At 39.5% G+C, this 22758-nt stretch overlaps 1 protein-coding gene across 1 annotated transcript in view; it reads left to right on the top strand.

The window, feature by feature from the left end:
- Positions 1-16476: 16476 nt before the first annotated feature.
- LOC104054539 (sodium channel protein type 2 subunit alpha) overlaps positions 16477-22758 on the top strand; it is a 69174-nt gene continuing 62892 nt past the window's right edge. Inside the window, exon 1 of the mRNA XM_054070656.1 lies at positions 16477-16650. The gene's annotated coding sequence lies outside the window, so the exon portion shown is untranslated. The remainder of the gene's footprint in view (positions 16651-22758) is intronic.

The raw sequence follows: 22758 nt of genomic DNA, 5'->3' as shown, positions 1-22758 counted from the left end.
AGTCTGTGACACAGTCTTTTTTCAGATTTTTTAAAGATAGAATGTTTAAAATTTTGGGGATTTTTTAAATTTTTTGTTTTTAAAAATACTTCTATGCTTTTAAAATAATATGCTTATTACTTTTTTTATCTTGTGTACTCCGGGTGACACAGCTTTTATGCAGTACAACATTTTTCTTGCATCAATACATTCTCTTACATGGAGGTTAATATCCTATGTTTTGTAGTGCTGGAGGCACCACATCTTGCCAACAACTGCAGGAGAAAGGAAGTGATGCTTTTGAACATTTGTTGTTGACTGCTATACAGAGAAATTATCTGATATACTTTGTGGTCTTTCAAGACATAGCAAAGCTGAGCAAATACCCATGCTACTTGTCCTACTGAAGACAAGGAGCCCCTCGAAGAAGGGAGATGAAATTCATTTTCCCAGCTATTCCCAGATTAAATTGAAGAAGAGACTGAGTGCTGGGGTAGACAGTGACAAAAAAGGAGACTACATTATGAAAACTCCTTGATAACTAAAGTGACCAGCATGAAAATTATTCCCGTTTAAGATGTCTGATGCACTGAAGTTACTGGAAATCTGCATGTGTATGAGCATCAACACTCAAAAATTTTAGAATGAAACAACTCTTTAAATATATGAATTCAAACTGAATTTACTTTACTTTCATAACTTTTCCATAAGACCATATGCAGACAGATATCTCACTTAAAAAAATATAACAAATATAAATTTGTACTTATATATCTGGGGTATTATAAATAGAATTTTTATTTTATGTCAAGTATATCATTCCTTCTCACAATCTGTTCTTCAGTTATCTATTCTTTTAATTCTCAAAAGGTACCAGTAAAGACAGTGAACATCTTATGTTTTGGGTTTTTTTCACCTGTAAGTAGGTAAGGCAAACTGTCAATCTTGTAGGGAATTTCTGTAAGCCCCTAGGATCCTGGTTCAGAGGGTAGCTGTTGAAATTCTACTCCATTTCACAAATGTATGGCCGTATGCTGCCATCTGGCTGCTCTGCACCCAGAGTCAATAGTGCACCATTAGATTTATGTACCAAACTGCAGCTATATTGTGTCTTTCTAAAAAGCTGTTAAGACTTCTGTTGCACTACTTACCTAATTTTAAATCAGTTTCTCTTGGTCTACTTTGGCTCTTTCCGAGAAAGCAGATTGCAAGTCTGAAAGGTTTGACATCTATAAGCAAGTTCTTTTTTTCTCTGGTCCTCCCCCCCTCCACCCCCGCCAACCACACCATTCTTATCATCTTTATAGAATGCAAGAAGAACCAAATTAGTTGTCTGTGATATCTGTCATTCTCACAACTATTATTGTGGCAAGGTATCGCCATATTCCAACATGCTATACACAATCTCAAAATGCTTATTCAAGCCGAAGTTCACACTGGGTTTTTTCTTACCTCATTTTTCATAAAAGCTTCTGAGGTTGAATTGGGACTGACTAGCATCCTACCAATTCTATATATTAAAGACTATTACACCTCATTATTGTGATAAAGATTGTAAGGGGAAAAGAAAATGGCACAACATTAATTTATAGTCTTCTCATAATATGATGAGACTGGCACTGTAAGATTTATAAATCTATTCCATTTTCATTGCAGATCTTAACATTTCACTCTTCCTGAGGTGCCATTTTGTCCATTTGACATTATGGTGCATGACCAAGTGCACAATAAATACAACATACTTTGTATATCTGACATCACACCAACTTGACTAATGCCACCAATAAGAAACAATTTGACAATTTCAAATTAGAAAAATTGATAATTTGACAAATTGACAAATTTGAAATCTGTCCATTTCAAACTTGAAAATGCCAATATTATTTTTAATAGTTGTACTATATTTTAGTGAATTCAAGTCTTACATATTCTCATTTCTTATATTTTTATTTTGTAAGCAAGAATAACTAGTTTTTATGCAGATGCCATATTAGAGATTTTCATTTATCTCCTAAATTATTTAATCTAATAAAGCTATTATTCAAATACCAAATGTTTACAAAGCTCTCCTGAAAGTTGATTTCTACATGCCTATTTATTGTCCTTATAGCTAAACCCTAGATAACCCCTCTGATTAAAAGCAAAAATATTTCTTATTGCAATAATCAGGAAGAATAACAGTTACGTTTTTTGAAATAGGAAAGCAGCTTGACAAACTGTGCATATATTTTCCATGTAGTCAGCCATTTCATGACAGTAAAACAAATCAAGAGAATATATCGTTTATAAAATGCTGTTTCATTACTATTTAAACTATAATTTTCCCACAGAAACAGCATTGTGCAGTTTACCCAGATGCAAAACCACTTGTAAAGTGGAGTGATTAATGGAAGGTCATAATTTATATCAGAGAGTAGGGGAATGAATTCTGTATCATTATGTTCCTGTGAGGAATATGAAGGTAATAAACCCAGCATTTGTTCTGAGTTGTTTTCAAGAATATGAGTTGTTAATAGTATTGCTCAACTGAATACACAGGCTGTTTTCTTAGCTGGCTGTGAGTTTAGTCCTGACCTCAAAGGAGAAGACTGGTCTTCCTAGTTTCTTCTTTCTCTTGCAAGATTCTCTTGCAAGGTTATTTCACTACATGTCAAGTGACATGACGGAAGAGGCCCTGCCAGGTAGGGCATAATGAAAGAATTATTGCGGGAGAAAAAGAATAAAAACTTCTTTAGCAGCATTCTCCACAAGGTATTTGAACATAATCACCACCATGAATGTTTTTCAGTGAAGACTGGTTTTTCTTCAAAAAGAGCTGTGCTTTTTGGAAATAACACAATTTAATTGTCAAAGTATCTTGCCCATTACTGTTTTTAGATGAATGGCACATCATAAACAGGGTAAAATTGAAGTAGTTTTGTTGTTGTTGTTGTTGCTCAATTTCCTTTTCTTGTCTTTTCAAGTAGATCACATTCCTTGAATTTCCAATATAGCCACTATGAAAAATCCACAACAGAGACTTGGAAACCCTGGGGAAAATGTTATCCAAAAGAGACTTAAAAGTGCAATTTTTTATTAATTTTTCTACAAACCATATTTATAGAGGTACCCACCCTGTAACTCTGTCTCAATATCTATATTATATGAAAACCATGTGAAAAACACTTCTTTCCTAGTTAAAATTTGATTCAGGATGCAGTACCTCTAGCAATAACAACGTAAGTAGTCACTTGAGTACCTTTAGTGTTTAAACAGCTGCACAGTCAATTTAACGCAGTTTAGAAGTATCCATCATGAGATAGTCCATTTTGGTTAAACGGGCAGTGGATGTTATGCAGCCTGAATTGCTGAGTGGGAAATCTCATAATCAAAATGCGATGCTAAATAATATTACTTGTAAGAAACTGGTTAATCCTGTCTTCTGAGGCCACTATAACCAAACCGATGATTATATTCTGTTTACTGGAGGCATTGACAGTGAATTCAGTTGAACTATTTTCTGCAGAAATTGAAGAATTTTCCTCTATTCCAGGTCTTATTTGGTAAATACGTAGGTTGATGTCTGTCTGCTTAGTAGATTCTGCATGTATCACTACTCAAAGATATTGCAAAAACTCAAGAAGTTTTCCAACAAAGAAGCTTGAACCAGAACTTTTAGTGCTTGGAGGATTTCTGCTGCTATGATCTTAGAGTGAAGACTCTTGCATCCTTAGCCTTGTCCTAATCTTTTGCTCTCCATTTCTAGGCTGCCTTCTTCACAGTTTGTATCTTAGCACCCTTGATTGTGATGAGGTTATAGTTGTAGATGCAGTGTTTTGCACATCAGGTATCAGCCACATTAAGAGCTCAATAGTGTGGTTTTGCCAGGATCAGCAATTCTATTAGACTTTCATAGGTTCCAGGAATCAAACTAGTGGAAGGAGCTGTCAAGATGGGATGGAATGAAATTAAATGAAAGGAAATGGAGACAGCCTAAATGTCCTACCCATAGGAAACTTCACAATTTCTGGGTTTCGCTTTTGGTTCAGAATGAAAACTTTCCCAACAGAACAGAATTTGAAAAGTATGGCCAGATCTATTTTGAACTATTCTTCATGTGTCCTCTCAAAAAGATACACAATTACATGGATTTTTCTTATTTCTCATCTATTTCCTAAAAAAAAAAAAAAAAAACGTAAAAATCTTATGTCCTTTTCCTTTCTGTCTTCCACCTAGTTTGTTCCCTCAAATGCTCCATGCAGTTTACCTTCTCCCAAAGAACTGCAACTTGTTCTTTCTTTCATGATGTAATTAAATTTTCATATTGTATTGAAAGCATGATAAGTAAGTGATACTGTTTAATTTTATGTTCATATACATGTGTATAGTTCTCTGCAAAACTAATACAATTTCACTGATCAGATGAAATTGTCATCTAATACCAGTATGGAAACTTTCTGATCTGTGGTGACAGAAGTCTACGAAACAGGTCAAAGATTATTACTGTTCAGTTTTGAATGCTTGGATGCAACTTTCTGCACAAGAAAACAAAGCAAAAAAGATCTGGTTTCAACTCACTGTATCTCAGCAGTCATAACCCTTTAACATATCAATCTGGATGCTCAGGTAAATGATAGGCTCTTTGGCAACACAGCAATACCCTTTGAAAACCTAATTGTCCTTATATTCATAGCACAAATGCTCCATATTTTCTGTTTAGTTCCAGCCTCTGAAACAAAAGCTAAACTAGAGAGCCCTCGCTGAAAAGAAAATTGCCACTGGAGAATGACTGCTAAGAAATAGCGTCTCGTTTCTAACTCAAGACTTTAATCTTGCAGTTACTAGCAGAAAACTCAAAACCAGCTCACAACTCTACTAGACTTAGGCCTTTAAAAGCGTAGTCCTTTTATGAAACAGACTTGGTTGCCCTTCGTTCCTTTAATGTGTGAACCCTCTTTGTTTCCTACACGTCTGCTCTTCATCTATTTGTATACCCCTCTCTGAAGGTGTAAGACCAGGTTAATAGTGAATGAATCTACTTCTCAGGATTTCCATTTGCTGAGAATCCCTAAAAGTGAGGAGAGATGCTGTACAGATGAACACTTAGATTTGTTATATCAAGGTGAATACTCTATCTTCCTAATATTGAATGGGCTGGATTTATTAGCTCAACAAACAAAAATATCACAGCTGTACTTCAACCTTTTTACAATAAGAATGGTTGTGCCATCAATATGTGTATCCTGTAGGATGATAATTAGTCTTGACAATATGTACGATAGTATACTTGACAGAGATATAAGGGAAGTTAAACTCGTATTTGTCAGGTGCTATTGGTCAGTAAACCCTCACAGGCACTACTAAGCCAATCACTCTACCATATGATTTCTTGTGCTACTGCCTGAATCAAGTGGAACAAAGTGAGAATTTTGAGTGTTTAGTGCTGGAAAGAGGAAAGTCATAAGCCAAGGGAGGGTCTTACCTCTGCACTGTCTTCATTCTTTCCCCTACCTCCAAATTCAAATTATATAGCAATCTTTTAATCTTATCTATCAAGTTCCTTTTATTTTTATCTGTCTTACTTATGTAGATAAGGCATAATCTATTTTTGCTGCTTGGAAATATGATGGAACTCATCTCTGGGTAAGTAGGTGTACTAGGTCTGGCTGACATAGAGTTAATTTTCACCATAGCAGCCCTACAGAACTTGCTTGATATTGGTAGCTACAAAAGTGTTGATAACATACCAGTGTTTTGGCTACTGCTAAACAGTGCTCACACATCAAGGCTGTCTCTCCAACATTCTCCCTCTCACCAGTATGCTGGGGGGAGGGAGGCAAGATATTGGGAGGGGACAAAGCCAGGATAGCTGACTCAAACTGACCAAAGTAACGTTCCATACCACATGACATCTGCTCAGCAATAAAATCTAAGATAAAAAAGGAGGTGGGGGTAATTTTTGATTACAATGTCTGTCTGGAGCAACTGCGACACATACTGAAGCCATACTTCCTGGGAAATGGCTGGGCATTGCCTGCTGACTGGAAGTAGAGATTAAGTCTTTGGTTTTCCTTTGTTTTTGTGTGTGGCTTTTGTTTATTGAACTGCCTTTATCCTGACCCATGTGTTTTATTCCATTTTATTTTCTCCCGTTGTCCTGCTGATGAAGGGAATGATAGAGTGGCTTGGTGGGTACCTAGCGTCCAGCCAAGGTCAAGGCACCACAGTAAGTCCAATATGACTTTTTATGATTATTGCCATTATCCTCATGGCCCTGCTGTCGTACTCTCATCAGCTGTAATACAGATATGAAAGCATTAAAGGTAACATTAAAGGTAGATGAGAGAATCACTGCAACCTGCTGTTGGGTTGAGAAATGTAGTGCCAGTACTTTTTCAATGCAGGTCAGCTTCCAGTGGACATGGAAATAATCATCACCATTTATATCTCTGATCTCTGCTTAGAATGAGCAAGACTGAACTATATGCCTCCCCAAGGCTCCTTATATGTTATGCTGGAGATAAGGAAATCTTGCTTTGCTGTAAATCAGAGTTTTCTGTCTCCAGGAAAAACAGTTCAATGCCTTCCGTGCCTACTAAAAACCCTATGGAGCTAAAAGTAAATGAAGTAGATGATCAATTGCCGTCCATTGGCATCATGGGCAACTTGGGTTTTTTTCCACATTTTGCTGAATTCCTTCTTGAGCGAAAAAAAAAATCCTGGATAACAAATAATTTGTTTCATATTTATAGTGCTAGTAGTGGTAAGTTTGTTAGACTAGTAGTAATTACGTCCTGCTAATGCAAATAGTGTATTACACATGTGATTGTCTACCAGGTGTTAGTAGTCATATTTTTCATAAAGATGTAACAAGGAAAATTTTGGAACTAAAATTCACAGAAGGACACAAAATAGCATGTGCCAGCTACTACTGATTGCTGCTGCCTTTATTCTTGCATTGTACATATTTTTTTTTGTAGTTTCAATACTCCTCAAAAACTCCAATTTCCCTAAAACTTACTTGTTTTTGATGCTGAAAGGACAGCCCTAGCTTGTATACTATGTATGCATATGGTGAAGAGGAAAACTCACTAACCAGTCTAGAAAAGGTGATAATATCAGAATTAAAGTAACAAATGCACATGCTTAAGTATTAGTGCCAGGTTTTTCTACCAAATAAAGCTGTGAGTTGAATGGTTTCCATCTTCACTTTTATTGGATCTGAGCCATTTAAAAGAACTTGATGCGCATCTTGGTCTAATGAGGGCAGAATGTGAAGAAGAAATAAGGCCACGTAAAGTCTGAGGCAGAAAAAAGTAGTTAACAATACTCTGCTTAAAAAAAAAAAAAAGTGAGAAGAAGTAAAACAGGAATCTAATAAACTGTTGCTCAGCTCAACACAGCAGGAACATGACATTCCTTTCATTTGATATATTTCCTGGCAGTAAATTGTAACTATTGGAATGAATAATCCTTAAGTAAGATATTAGCTTGAATGAAAATGCTTTTCCTTTGTAAGTCAGTAATTTTATTCCTAAAATTCAGCAAAGACCCCATGCATCATCTGAAAATAAATACAAAACGATCTATGACACTAAAAATTATGATTAGTTAAATTACAATTCAAAGCCAAATAAGCCAACTTTACCTTCATTTTCATTTAAGAATAATTTTCAGCACACTTACTGTTCTATTTATATAGGATGTTTAAAGTTTCATCTCTTGTGAATTATGTTTATGACTTAAGGCATGGAAATTACTATTATTTTTTTTTCTTTTATTTTATTCTTAAATCAGTGATATTTTTCTTTGAACTAGTGCTATTCAAAAAAAGTTGTTCAGGGAGCAATTCAGATTTAGAGAGGTTCCCCTTGGTATTTCACAGGAATGGCTGAAGTCTCTTCTTAAAAGTTGCCTACATTATATAAACCAGGAGTAATAATGTACTCTTCGATGCAGCTAACTCATTAACTAAGATCAGAATCTGTACAGGGAGATAGACGGGGCAATGGCTACAGATCAGACTTTCTAAGGAAAGAAACAGAAATGAAGTGAGCACAGAACAAAACATCTGTGACCAGAGTTTTGCACAATCAGGGGGAAAAAGTGTATGTACGTAACACTGGGTATGACCTAATACACAGTGGGCTCGGTAATGTGTTTAGTGGTTTGGTGACAAAGCAATGGTACAACTTGTCTTGCCTTCAGTGTTATATAAAGGAAACAGTTGTAAATACTTTTCATTAATCAGCAGAAATTTGTGACAATTTGCCATTTCAGAATAGGGCATGTCTTACACCCTTGGGAGAGCTGTCAGGGACATTGCTACCTAGCCTCCTTCCTTCTGAAAGGGTAACCAACATAGGTCCTTTCTCCAATGGTTTTCAACTTCTAAAAATAGATGGGAGGGGAGAGGTTTTTACATTGTTGTGAGCCAAAAACACTGCATCAGAGTTGTTTGCTTTGTGTGTCTCTATACATGTGACATAGGTCCCAAACAAGGAGTAGGTCTCCTCAGAGGTGTAATCCTGACATCATAACCTGAAGAAAGTGGAAGAAAAACTCATCTGGCTAGAAGGAACAGCACTAGTCACAAGGGAGCTATAGCTATTTTTGTCCTATTAGCAATTTACCTTGGTGCTAAGTTCTGTCCTGGTTCTGGATGAGATAGAGTTGATTTTCTTCCTAGTAGCTGTTATAGCACTGTGTTTTGGATTTAATAGGAGAATAATGTTGATAACACATTGATGTTTTAGTTGTTGCTAAGCTCTGTCTATACAAAGTCAAGGACTTTTCAGCTTCCCATGGTCTGCACCAGGGAGGTGTACTGGAAGCTGGGAGGGGCACAGCCAGGACAGCTGACCCAAGTGGGCCAAAGGGATATTTTATGCCACGTAACATCATGCTCAGTAAAAAAACTGAGGGAGATGGCCAGGAAGAGGGCAGTGGCTGGGCATCAGCCACCGGATGATGAGCAATTACATTGTGAATAACTTGTTTTGTATTTTCTATTATTATTATTATTATTATTATTATTATTATTATTACTATTACTATTGTTACTATTCTCTTCCTTTGCTGTCCTATTCAAGTGTTTATATCTCAACTCAAATTCTACTTCTTTTTTCCCCTTGATTCCCCCATCACACTGCTGGGGGAAGAGTGAGCAAGCAGCTGTGTGCTGTTTGTCTGCCTGTTGGGTTAAACCATGAAAGCTTGTGCCTTTCTCATTATTCCAGGGATTCTACCCATTTGTGTTACTCTACTCAGGAGACAATAATGACGAATTATGCCTGATCTTAAAGACATTAAAATTTGGGACAGGGAAAGTTAGTCCTTCATGATGTGTAGTCAAAGCTAACTGCAAAAGAAATCCAGACAATCCAAAGGACAGAGTTCATGCAAGAACATGAAGAAGTTTTTTTCTGGAACAGTCTGAAATTACTCTTTAAAAGATCTGTTCAATCTCGCTCTGCAAAGACCATACCTAAATGGGAAAAAATGTACTTAGTCAAATTAAAGGTTCACAAGGGGAGGGGAACCCAACCAAAACACCTTGCCTCCTTCACATAAACAAATCTGTTGCCGCAAACTAACAGTGATCAACCCTTCTGGGAAGAGTATTTCAGCTTCTGCCAGTATTCTGGGGAGATTGCATTCTGCAGCCTATCCCTCACAACTGTGCTCACTGCCGACTCCCAGTACCATTGGTCTGAACAGGTTTGCTGTGTTGAGCTTGCCCAACAAATCTGGTGCTTTCTAGGGAAACCTACGTAACAGGCAGAACATGCAAGAAATGCATTGCAGCATACAAAGCGTAGCTGCCAGGTTTTCTGCAGGGTGCACAGCTCTTGCTCATCCTGAGCATGCACAGTGCTGTTCATCTAATTTGAGTGGATCTTCAAGATAGTCTACCCTGCCTAAATTTCAGTTGCCTCTTCCAAACCATGGTTTCCCAGAAAACAGACTCAGCTAGACTGCTTTAACATTTAAAACCAACAGTCTTCCTTCTGGCTAAGACACAGTCAAAAGCAGTATCTTAAAAATGCTTCTGAAGCAAGTATTCCACTACCAGTCCAGACCTCTGTACCCAAACTCTATCTTATGTATCCTAGTAACAAAAGAGAAACTTAGAATATGTAAAGGTCAACAGAGAAAGTTAGAACCAGAGCAAATTTCTTGTAAACGGAAATTGTTTTGTTTGCAGTAGTAGGGGAGCAGAGGTGTGGAAATGTTATATTTCTTGGCAGAGCGATAGCTTTTTGCAACCGATGCACACCTAAATACATTTATGAAAACTTTTAAATGGCATTCCTTCCTTCTGGATAATCTAGTAAATCAATAGACATCTTCATTGCAATGTAAGGATAACAATTTATAGATGAAACAATTTTACTCACTGTTTCCATACATTTTACCACGTAAATGTTATTACTGATATCATCACAGACGTATCAGTAGTAATTGAACGACACATAGTGGCTAACACTCTTGTCAAGATTAGCTCCAAAAATTAGAAAACTTGGCCTTAGTGTGGTAAGACAGAAGATAAAACAAAGCAGGGACTGATGCTCTTTCTTGAGGAAGTGCTAAGCTAGACTCGATTCCTCCTGCTTGCAAGTCCATCTTGTTTAAGTAAACTTATTTTACTAGACCGTGCTTAAAGTGCTTTGTAATTCTGGTGACCTAATTAGACTATCATAACTTTTAGACTATGAAGAAATTTCAACAAATGGAATTGTTTTACATGCTTTAAGTTAGACTTGTAGTACTAAAATGACATTTAAGATAATTTAACAGCTTTGTCTTTCACTAAATTCTCCACATGGTTTTCTCCCCTCCCTAAAGCTTCCAGAGACACCTTTTTTATGTATGTATTTATTTATTTATTTATTATAAAATTCGGCTGTTAGATAAGAGTGCCCTCTTATGGACATTGTGGGCACAAAGTCCCGTTAAAGTTTTCAAGATTTTTTTTACAGGTTCAATAGATGCGGTTTTCTTGCAAATCAACGTAGTGAACGGTCAGTAAACTACAATAGGTGGACAAGTACTAAAATATGTAATTTAGAAAGTAGAGATTTCTCTAAATTAAGCACTTAGTTTTTTCATGGAACACGTCTGTGAAAATCTTTCTCTTCAGGGCATTTTTACCTTTCACTTAAACAACAATTGTGCTACTGAAATGCTTACCCAAGGCTTAAAATCTTGAAACATCTGTATTCACTGGGAACATTGAAAGTACTCAGCATTTAAAGTAAGCCTATACTTTTTATTATCTAAATATGTAATATCTTTATTACATCTTTACTCTGTGTGCAAGAGTAAAAGGAATTGCCTGAGGAGCTCTTTGAACCACTGAAGTATTTTGTGTTGCTTATCACTGTGTAGCACATTTTTACCTCTTGCCTTATAAGAAGGGAAATGAAAGCTGGAGTTAGAGCTACTCTAATGAACAAATGCAGTTCTAGTGAGACTATATGCAGAAAACAGTTCTACTGCTCCCACAGCCAAAGGAGTAACAAACTATAAGGGGTAAAGAAAATAATAGAACAAATAATTTGAAATGTGAAAATATGTGTGATGGTAAGTGGTCAAAGATCTGTCTGTTGAGCTTGTATAAAAGAACTGGCTGCTCTACAGATATGTAAGGTTATTGATTATAATGGCACTTCTCTGAACAGACGGATGGCATCCAGTCTTCAAAGACCTGGCTAAGTGCAAGTTATGATACTTCTACAAAATGCATTCTTCCATCCACTTCCTCTGTTCTGGTATTTACAATGAAGTGGCAAAATAATGTGTCTGCAATATAAAACTGAAAACCAAATGTTGCAAGAGTTGAGCAATACAACAAGATATTGCACTAAATCCTTAGTTAGATCTCTCTACAGTGTTGGCTTAGTCACTCAGTGCTTTCTGTATAGCCTCTGAGCCCAGTGACGCTGCAGCTCAGTGAGACCTTCCAGATTCTGCTGCTTGGTTGCTTTGCATAGCAAGAAATTCATTTTTGCTTGAACTGAAATGGACATACTGTAGGAAAAGTTTTAACTTCAAATTTTGACTGCTGCTTAATTGTGCAGTATTTTTTTTGTTAGATAATTTCATAGCCATATTCTAGTTCATTAGCAGATTTCGAAAGATCTTAATACCTCAGTGACAATAGTCCACTAGTTCTGCAACACAAACCAATGACAAATATAATGTGGAAGAGCAGAGGAATTGCAGAGCCAGCAACGCATTACCTTTTGCAATTAGTAAACAGTTTGATGCAACAGCACTTCTGTAGTTCATGGGGCTGCTGCAGCAGGGTCTCATGACATGGTGTGTTTGTCTTTACTGCTATTTATTTACATACTGCATATTTTGGCACGTATGTTTTTCTATGCTAATATTGACTCACACCATCAAAAACTGTCTTGCATTGAATTTGATGTTGAATTCTTAGACCACTGCCATGGCAGAATGGCTTCATACACATGACGGTTCTCCTCTGGGGTGCCATCTGAATGGCTTATCTTAAAATACAGGAAAAACTATGGTAAATAAAAGCCAGGTTAGAGCTGACAATATAACTGGAGAGTGTACATAGTTAAGTCTGATGGTACAATTTTTAAAAACAACCTGACAACTATCGACTAAGAGAGAGGGAGGATTTGTATAAGTACACATTAAAAATGAAAAAAACAAACATGAAAAATTGTTTCTGACTGCTGACAGGGATTGAGGAAGTTGCTCATCTTGACTTACTGCAGAGACACCAGTGAAGCAACTCCTGAGACAGCAATATTTCATGACTGGCAGAAGCAAGAATTGCTGGAGAAGAAAATAGGATTATTTTAATTTCACATATATCCAATCTTTGTGAGGAAACAGTCATATTAATGAAAGCATTGTAACTTTAACACGGCCCAATGCCAAACTGGAAATCATAGAATCACTAGGTTGGAAAAGACCTTTGAGATCATAGAGTCCAAATATGATGCAAGAGGCTAGACTTTCTGAAACCAATTATTGACCATCTCCTTGTTAATCATGTCCATGAATGAAAAATTAGCACAGTAATGCATTAATGGTATAATGTTATTTGGCAGGAAGCGTGGGCGGAGGACAAGTCTGTCCTGTTCTTCAGGATGATATATTGTAAGTAGGAAAGTAGATAAGGACCAGATGGGTAAAAAATTCTTCCATAACTTTTGCAGAAAAGATGCTGGCAACAAACTGTATCAATTTCCATTACATTAGTACTTTCATTTGGGTCACTTGTATCAAGATAGGTACTAGACATTTTTCTTCCAATATGTTTATATTCAGCACGCTTTTGTATCCATGCTTTACTTCTCTCAGGGTGTACTTAAAGTAAGCTGCACATTGACATATGTATAGGATTAACAAGATTATAAATAGTATGATCACTGTTTTTTTTTCAAGTGGCAATGCAGCTGCAAGAAATGTACTGATTACCAGGCTATATCCAGTTTGAACACTGAGCAGTGCTACAATATTAACTATTGCAATTCACTGGATGCTCTGCCTTGGAAACAGGTTGTACCATCTGATAAACCTCATCGCTTTTCACTTATTAATTAGCTATTAAGGTTATGATCCTATTACTTGTATTAAACAGTAATAATGGCTTTATTAATGGCTTAGTGTAACTAAGATTTTCTCTGCATGAAAACAGGGACTAACTTAGTACTAACTAAGACTACTAGCTGTAGTCTTTCCTCATTTTGCCACTCTAGCACTGAGCAATTGCAACCTGATAACGAATCCAGATCTCACTGCAGTAGATGTTTTTATAGAAACAGATGAAAAACAACTGTGTGTGGAAGCTTTTGAATTACTTCTTTCAGTTCAAGTCAATGTAACAAATTACTGGTTTAATATTAATTTAGCATTCTGTGTCATAAGGAAATCTATTAGTTGTATAACAGTAATTTTTAAAAGCTCTGTCATTGTTGGCTAACTACATATGATAGAATCGTAGAATGGTTTGGGTTGGAAGGATCCTTAAAACTCATACAGTTCCAACTCCCCTGTCATGGGAAGAGACACCTTCCACTAGATCACATTTCTCAAAGCCACATCCAGCCTGGCTTTGAACACCTCCAGGGATGGCGCATCCGTGACTTCTCTGTTCCAGTGCGTCACCACCCTCACAGGAAAATATTTCTTTGTAATATTCACCTATATCTCCCCTCTTTCAACTTAAAACTGCTCTCCTGCATAGTATCACTGCACTCCCTGATAGAGAGCCTCTCCTCATCTTTCCTGTAGCCCCCTTTAGGCACTGGAAGGCTGCTACAATGTCTCCTCAGAGCCTTCTCTTCTCTTCTCTTCTCTTCTCTTCTCTTCTCTTCTCTTCTCTTCTCTTCTCTTCTCTTCTCTTCTCTTCTCTTCTCTTCTCTTCTCTTCTCTTCTCTTCTCTTCTCTTCTCTTCTCTTCTCTTCTCTTCTCTTCTCTTCTCTTCACAACTCCAACTCAGCCTGTCCACATATGGGAGGTGCTCCAGCTTTCTGATCATCTTCATGGCTCTCCTCTGGACTCTCTCTGAGGCTAATTAGCACCATACTCATAATTATCTGGAGTATCACAGGCTTGTCTTGTCCCAAAGATGAATATGACTATTCCAATAGCATTGGATACTGAAACATTACAGATTTCAATGTAGTGAAGGTGTTCAGAAATAAAATGTACATCATCACTAAAATGTCAAAATAACGAGAAAAAGAGCAACAAAAAAAATGGAAACAAAAGAACATAGTAAAAAGGGGGAGGGATAACTTTATTTGGGCTACATTTTGAGAAAAAGCAGAAAAAAATTAAATGAAAATTCTCCCTCTGCGTGTAATCTCTTCCAGTTTAACATTCAACTTCAAATGCATAAAGAAATCTAAAGGGCTTTGTTTGTAGTCACCAAAGTTAGGTAACACTGTCTCCTGCGCTAAATTACAGCTTCTTAGATGCTGTTCACAGCAACCTGACTAAGGGTATCAAATACCATTACTGTACCGCAGGGAATAAGCCTCATTTTTATTTTTTTTTTAAAAATATACTCAAAATGAAGAGAAAACTAGACACAATCAAGCAGCTGGTTTCTAGCAGTCAGCCAGGACAACGTGGATACTGTTTGATGCAGGCTCCCTGTGGCTGATAGCGAATCTGACACAACTTTGTGCTACAGAAACCTGTGACCCATTACCCAGCTAAAACGACCCAGCTGAGGAGACACCTCTTCCTCCTTGCTGCGAGATGCTGGTGCTGCATCAGGAAAAGTGGCAGGTTTGGGGCATGCAAACGTGAGCACAGGAGGCAGATCACACAGGAACATTTTCAAATTTATGCTTGTGGATTTCGTAACGTATTTTTCTTAGTACTAAAGAAGGTAAAGATTTATTTCTAAAGATGAAGAACACAATCGCTATGACTTTGCTGTGGCAGGCAAATGCTGCTGAATGTTCATGCTCTGCTATAAAAACTATCCCACGTTTCTCTTTCCCGCTCTGAAGCAGCAAGATGTTTCCAGTGGCTTTTCATGGTCTTATGCTACAGCTACAAACAAAAACTGCTACAGCTACAAACAAAAACTACTACGGCTATAAACAAACACTACAGGTGTGACGAGTTTATGCAGCCTCCTAGATCTGCTCAGGTTCTAAGGATATCAGAACACGGAATTGGCGCCTACATCACATCCATGCCATAGCAGGAGACCTTTGGGAATATGAAGCACTGACAGCGAAGGCACTGAGGAGCCTAGGGGGGCGTTTTAACTTTGGAGCTAAGCATTTTAACATGCATTTAGCTGTGGTTTTGATTGGGGCTAGCTATCCATAATGGGTTTAGACACACATGGTAAGAAATGGAGCCGCGCGCGGGGTCTCAGTGCTTAGCGCTCTGCAGGTGCCTGCTCTCCCCTAAAATCTGTACAGAACTATTGTCATCCGCACTCAAAAGCATGGAGGACATTTTTTTTGTCTAAGCAAGACACAACTCCGAGGCAGTACCATTAGTAAAATAACACACGAAACACCTCTCCTTGCACTGAGCTGCAGCCCAGCTCATTTTTCATCACTTGCTTTCCAGAGATCTTCAAAAGGTATTACAAAGAGCCATCAGCAGGGGAAAAAAAAAAAAAAAAAAAAAGCACCTACGTATCTTGAGAAGTTCATTAGGCAAATGGTTGACGTTAGAGCCCAAGGACACCAGGGAATGACTCCCACCCGGAAATTCATTTAGCACCGAAGATGAATGAGGAGCAGCAAAGGCTGTGAAGAACCGCTTCGGCTTTGCCTCGCCAGTAACGACGCAGGCACTCCCGCACAGCGCTCAGCCGCGCCGCGCTCAGCCGCGCCGGGCTAAGGGGCTGCGGGGCTGGGCTGCGCCCTCGCCCCGGCTGCGCTCCCGGCAGCGGTCGGAGCGCGGCTCCAGCTCGCTGCGGGTCCCCCGGGAGCAGGCGGCAGCGGGAGCGCTTCCCAGAGATAACGCGCTGTCCAGCCGGGAAGTTTCTCCATCCCCAGCTTCGCAGCCGCCGAGCGCCGCCCCGGCCCCTCCCGGCTCCGCGAGGGGGCGCTGCGGCGGCGACGACGGCGGGTGCGGCCGCTCCGGGGCGGCGGCTGCGGAGCCAGGGAGGGAGGGAGGCGGCTGCCCCGCAGCGCGGAGAAGGCACCTACCTGTGGCATGGCGGAGGTGAGTGGGTCCTGTCCTCTGCCGCGGTCGCGGGGCTTTGCCTGAGGCTTCGCTCGCGACTCCCTCTGCCCCATCCTCGCCTGGGATGGCGGCTGGAGCACGGAGTGCATTCGGTTGGTTCCCTTGGCTTTTCCCCATCACTGTAGCATCTGGCTCTTTGTTTCTTTTCTTTCTTTCTTTCTTTTTTTTTTATTTTTTGTTTATTTATTATTTACTTGTTTCTTTAATTTTTTTGTTTCTTTATTATTTCTTTTTTTGTTTATTTTTTTGGTTGTTTCTTTATTATTTCTTTTTTTCTCCCTTTATTTTTCTCTTTTTAAAAAAGTTTCTTTTAAAAAAATAAAATAAAATTGACTCCCTCCCATCACTAGCATTTGGGGAGCTGCTTTAGCAGCCAGTCTTAGGTTCTGCAGCTCTCCAGCTTGTTGAATTCTGCCCTGTACACCCACTGAGGAAAGACAATTCAGCACCCAGCAAGCTATGTCTGAGGTCCCATTTGGTATCTGTGAGGCAAGAAAGAAAATGTAGTCTTTTTAATTTGCTGTGAGAGAGACTTTGTAGCCATGGAGGTGGAGCAGGATGAGCTTTAGATGGAGGATTTTCCTCTGTGCCATCACGTCCCCTTGGTTGCTAAGCAGTGGTGACCACATCTGTATAAAGATGGAAGAAGCGCACAGAGGAGAGAGAGCAGCAGAACAGCGTGTCCTCATCTGCTGGACATTTGTGTAGGAAACAGGAACATTAATCGTTCTTATGCACCTTGTTACCTTAAGTCTAAACTTCTCACATCCCATCTTGTATACCAGGTAGAGCAAAGTTGGGTTTTTATCCAGATTGATTTGTTGTGACTTCAACGTATTTACACCAGAGCAGTAATTTAGAAAAGCGCTCTCCATGGTTTCTATGTGAGTGATACTGCTTCAGCCTCAAAAAAATCTTGATTGGAAAGCAAACAGTGGGAGCAATGCTTATAAAAGTACATGGTTGATTTATGAAAAATAATAAAGTGGGAGTTTTCTTCGTCAAGAAAATTAATTTCAATACTCATTTAACCTACTTAATTTAAATATAGATTTTTGCTATTTATCTCGAGGACTCCAATCTACAGAATGTTCCTCTGTTGCCAAATTATCTCATTGTTTCTAGAATATACTAAAAAGACTTCTAGCTTGACTGGGATGCAAGAAAGCAAAATTAAAGAGTGGAAGGGAAAATTTTAACTTTTTTTTGCAGTTGAACTTGTTTTAGAGCAAATACAGTCATGGGAGTTAGCAACAAATCCTTCCAAAAACCTTGGTATTTTGTGAGATGACTTAATGTAATGACATGGTTACCATTTGATGCATAGCACCATAATGCTATTAAAGTGTGAATTTTTGTATGTAGTGAAGTGCAATTCTGACACTGCTGTTTTCATGTTAATAGTGTTTGTGGCAGTGGTGGTGGAAATGTCTTCTAGCTTCTAATTGGACTGGAAATCTACTATTTATTAGAATCTGATCAGTTGCCACATCATTCTTGTTGTTTGCCAAACTCCACTGTTGTGGGCAAGTAGGAAGAATCCATCCTACACCTTGACTCCAATCTCCCTGTGAGAAACACAGTAGCTCCTTGGCCTGATGGAACAGGGTGTGTCAGGATGGGAAGGCAGAACTGTGTTGTGTGCATTGCACACTGAGGTTCAGGGCAGTCAGAGGTACACACAGGGGGTGGCAAGATTTGCTAAGAGCCAGGTTGGCCATCAGCCAGTCCAAGAGATGTAATGTCATCTTCACCCACACTCCAGCTCTGTCACCTGCCTGTGTTAGAGATTTTCTTCTTATGTGATTTTTAAAACAGATTGTTTTCTAAGTGGTCTTCTAAAGGTGTATTTAGCTGAAGTTTATACCAACACAGATTTGAGGAACAGATAAGATTTGCGTAAGTCTTAGACATTGACAGAGACTTTTATATTATTCCTAAGAGACACAAAAGCAAGCATTGCCCCTTTCATATTTAAAACCATTATTCGGTGTTTGCAGCTGAAGTTCAACAGAGAGAAAAGGAAATGAGTGAAACGGATTGTTGATTTTAAAGTTACACACATTAAAAGAAGTGCAAAGTGCCGATAAACAGGATGAGATGTGAAAAAATTGCGGGGCAAAACCCAGATGTTTTTAATTTAAAGTTTTGTTACTGACAGTACAATATTCATATGGACAGGTTCTGCCTTCAATATTTTATTTTAAAACTAGTTTCTGTTTTTTGAGGTAAAGATGAAGGTTATTTTGAGGTAATATTGAAAAGGCAAATACTTTAATTGTCTTCATATAAGCAAATCTCATTTGTTCTTAACTCATACTGCCTATAAGCAGTGATATTATGTAGAAGGCATTCCTCCTTATTCTAGGCCAAGGAAGTATAGTGTCCTTGTATCCAATACTTTAAGCACATACATCTTCATTTAATTTTTTTTTATAGGGACACTAAGTTGGTTATGCCTTCTGCAGCATGTCCTTTGGGACTGCGTCTGTGCATACAGTCCAGAACACATGGAGAGAAAACTGGCATAATTTAATCTTTGAAAAGATTTTTTTCCCTCTTGTTGAAATAAATTGTAAACTCAGCCCAGGACAAGGATGTATTTATCAATAATGATCACAGATGTCATGCTCCTTAGAGACAGTTGAGTCATCCTCAACATTGAGCGGTTATGCTGGTTGAAGCAGTTTTGTCCAGTTACTAGGGAAGATTTCCCATTAACTGTCTTGTTTCTTTTGTTTTTGTCTCGTCTCAAAGGTTTTTGTCACCATTACCTAGTCGATTTCCTGACAGAATATAAACCCTTTCTTTTATTTCTAAATATAGATTGTATTTTCCCATATGATGTAAGAAGTTCGGTATTCTCTAAGTCTTAGAAGAAATGTGCTGTAGAAATTCAGTAGCAAAGTTGAAAAAGTAAAAAATAAACCATCTTGCATGCAGTTGTTGCATTCTGGGGTAATAAAACCCCCGACCAACAGAAATGTGCATATACTTTCATACGTGGGCAAGTAACACATTTATTTCCATAGAAGTTCTGTCAAGTTCTCTGTCAATATTGGACTATTTCTTAGAAAGTCACACCATGAATTTTTCTTGCCTGAAGTTCAACAAGTAAGGGAAAACAACAGTAGTGCTCCAGCAAACCTCTTTGAGCATATGCACTTTCTTAATGGATATTAAACACGAAGCCCTCCTGTAGCTATACATTTAGTTGATCCTCTTGGGTTATTATTCTGTTGATGAGATTATTGACTTATAGATCTAATTTATTTTTATTTTAGCCTGAATTTTTATCTTTGTGAGGTGGTACAATTACAGAATTATTATCCAATGTTATCCTGAACTTTTGCATGTAAAATTCTTTTTTTAAAATTGCTGTATCTTAGACAGAGTGGCCTGAGTACCTGAAAGACGTTAAGTGTCTCTCTTTGCCTTTGCAGCATTACATGCTCCTGCAGATGGGCTGGAGCATGCGTTCTCCAGGGGCTGTGCTGTGCATCCGGGGGGGCGGCAGTGCTGGGATGCTGTAGGGGCTGGTACTGTGACCAGTGTATTGAGATCTGATGCCATTTATGCTGCACCCAGAGCAGCAGCAGGCAGGTTGTCTCTAGCAGTTTTGGTGTGTCTTGTGGGTACTTCTGAGAGACTACCAAGTCTCGCTGCCAGAGTTCCTGGAAAAATCTAGGCAAACCCTTTGCATTTGACTCATTGTTTGGCTTTGTATCTGGACAGCTATGATTTACTGTGCAGATTATCCTGGTATTAAAAGACAGATAATACAGTGAGAAGCTATTATGGAGGGGAAAAAACACCCCAAATAGCAATTACCCACTTGATCTCATTTTATGGTGCATATAACTTTACGATACTTCAATAGATACAAATTTACCTTGCCACAATGTTGTTGATGGGGGGTATTTTGTGCCTTAAGTATGCAATTTGAAATCCTACGGTGTTCATTAATATACCTCGAGTTTTCATGAATGTATAGTGTATATCTTGGAAAATTTACATCCCTGATAATTGTTTTGCCCAGATAATTTTACTGTGTATAACTATCTTCTGGATCTGTGAATAGGCGGTTACAGATTGTATAAAGGCTGCATCATCCCCTTCCTACTGCATCTCCTGTATTTCTCACCTTTCTATTAGTAATTTGTGACCATTTCTCACCTTGTCTTTCTTGCCATAGCCACCTTTGCGTCCACACCCTTCCCTTCTGACTTTCTATCATGCTGCTGCCTCCACCCCCTGCAATGATTGCCCTCCCAGGTTTGACACAGTTGTGCAGCTCTCATGCCCCTCAGCACCTCATCCACCCATCCTTTAAACACCTCCAGGGAAGGTACCCCACCCCCTCCCTGCGCAGCCTGTTCCAGTGCCCAATGACCCTTTCCATGAAAAGTTTTTTCCTCATGTCCAGCCTGAACCTCCCCTGATGGAGCTTCAGGTCATTCCCCCTTGTCCTGTCCCCTGTCACTTGGGAGAAGAGCCCAGCTCCCTCCTCTCCACAACCTCCTTTCAGGTAGTTGTAGAGAGCAATAAGGTCTCCCCTCAGCCTCCTCTTCTCAAGGCTAAACAACCCCAGCTTTCAGCCCCTCCTCATAAGACTTGTTCTCCAGCCCCCTCACCAGCTTTGTTCCCTTCTCTGGACACACTCCAGAGCCTCAACATCCTTCTTGTAGCGAGGGGCCAGAGCTGAACACACAGCATTTGAGGTGCGGTCTCACCAATGCCGAGTCCAGGGGCAGAACAACCTCCCTGGACCTGCTGGTCACGCCGTTTCTGATACAAGCCAAGATGCCATTGGCCTTCTTGGCCACCTGGGCACACTGCTGGCTCACGTTCAGTCATCTGTCAACCAACGCCCCCAGGTCCTTCTCCAGACAGCTTTCTAGCTTCTCCTAGTCTGTAGCACTGCATAGGGTTGTTATGCCCCAAGTGCAGGACCCTGCATTTGGTCCTGTTAAACCTCATGCCATTGGTCTCAGTACAGCGGTCCAGCCTGTTCAGATCCCTTTGCAGAGCCTCCCTACCCTTCACCAGATCCACGCTTCCACCCAACTTAGTGTCATCTGCAAACTTGCTAAGGGTGCACTCAATGCCTTCATCCAGGTCATTGATAAAGACATCGAACAGGGCTGGAGCCAGTACCGAGCCCTGAGGAACCCCACTTGTGACTGGCCTCCAGCTGGAGTTAACTCCATTTACCACCAGTCTCTGAGCCCGGCCATCCAACCAGTTTTCAACCCAGGAGAGTGTGTGCCTGTCCAGGCCAGAGGCTGACAGTTTCCTAAGCAGAATGCTGTGAGAAACTGTGTCAAAGGCTTTACTGAAGTCCAAGAAGACTACATCCACAGCCTTTCCTTCATGCAGTAGTCAAGTCACTTTGTCATAGAAGGCGATCAGGTTAGTTTGGCAAGACCTGCCTTTCGTGAACCCGTGTTGACTGGGCCTGATCACCCGGTTCTCTTGCATGTGCTTTATGATAGCACTCAAGATGACCCGTTCCATGACTTCCCCCAGCACTGAGGTCAGATTGACAGGCCTGTAGTTCCCTGGATCCTCCCTGCAGCCCTTCTTGTAGACGGGCACAACATCAGCCAGCCTCCGGTCCAGTCAGCCAGGAAGGCTGGAAGATGATGGAAAGGGGTTTGGAAAGCACATCCGCCAGTTCCTTCAATACTCTTGGGTGGATCCCATCTGGCCCTGTAGACTTGTGGGTGTCTAGCTGGGCAAGCAAGTCTCTAACCGCCTCCTCTTGGATCATGGGAGCCTCATTCTGCTCCTCTAACTCCCGGGTTTGTACACAGGGGGAACAACTTTCCTTAATATTTATTGGATAACAGCCAGGGAGGAGCTTTTTGTTTCTAGTACCCAAATGCTTAATTAATGTGTGTATACTTCTTGGCCATCTGGCTTCGTCAACTAGCATGCGAGTACTTTACAGCAGTGAGAAATGTGTCTTCTGAGCAGCTGGCCGGCCAGCAAGGAAGTGTTTGCTTTGGAGGCCTGCCTCTTAGTTGGAACTGGTGCTTCTTTGCCCTGAGTCCATCAGTGACTTCCCTGGTGTCTGCTGCCTGG

This window comes from Cuculus canorus, chromosome 6 (assembly GCF_017976375.1).
Source record: "Cuculus canorus isolate bCucCan1 chromosome 6, bCucCan1.pri, whole genome shotgun sequence".
NCBI classification, from domain to species: Eukaryota; Metazoa; Chordata; class Aves; order Cuculiformes; family Cuculidae; genus Cuculus; species Cuculus canorus.
This window is presented reverse-complemented; position numbering and strand designations above follow the sequence as displayed.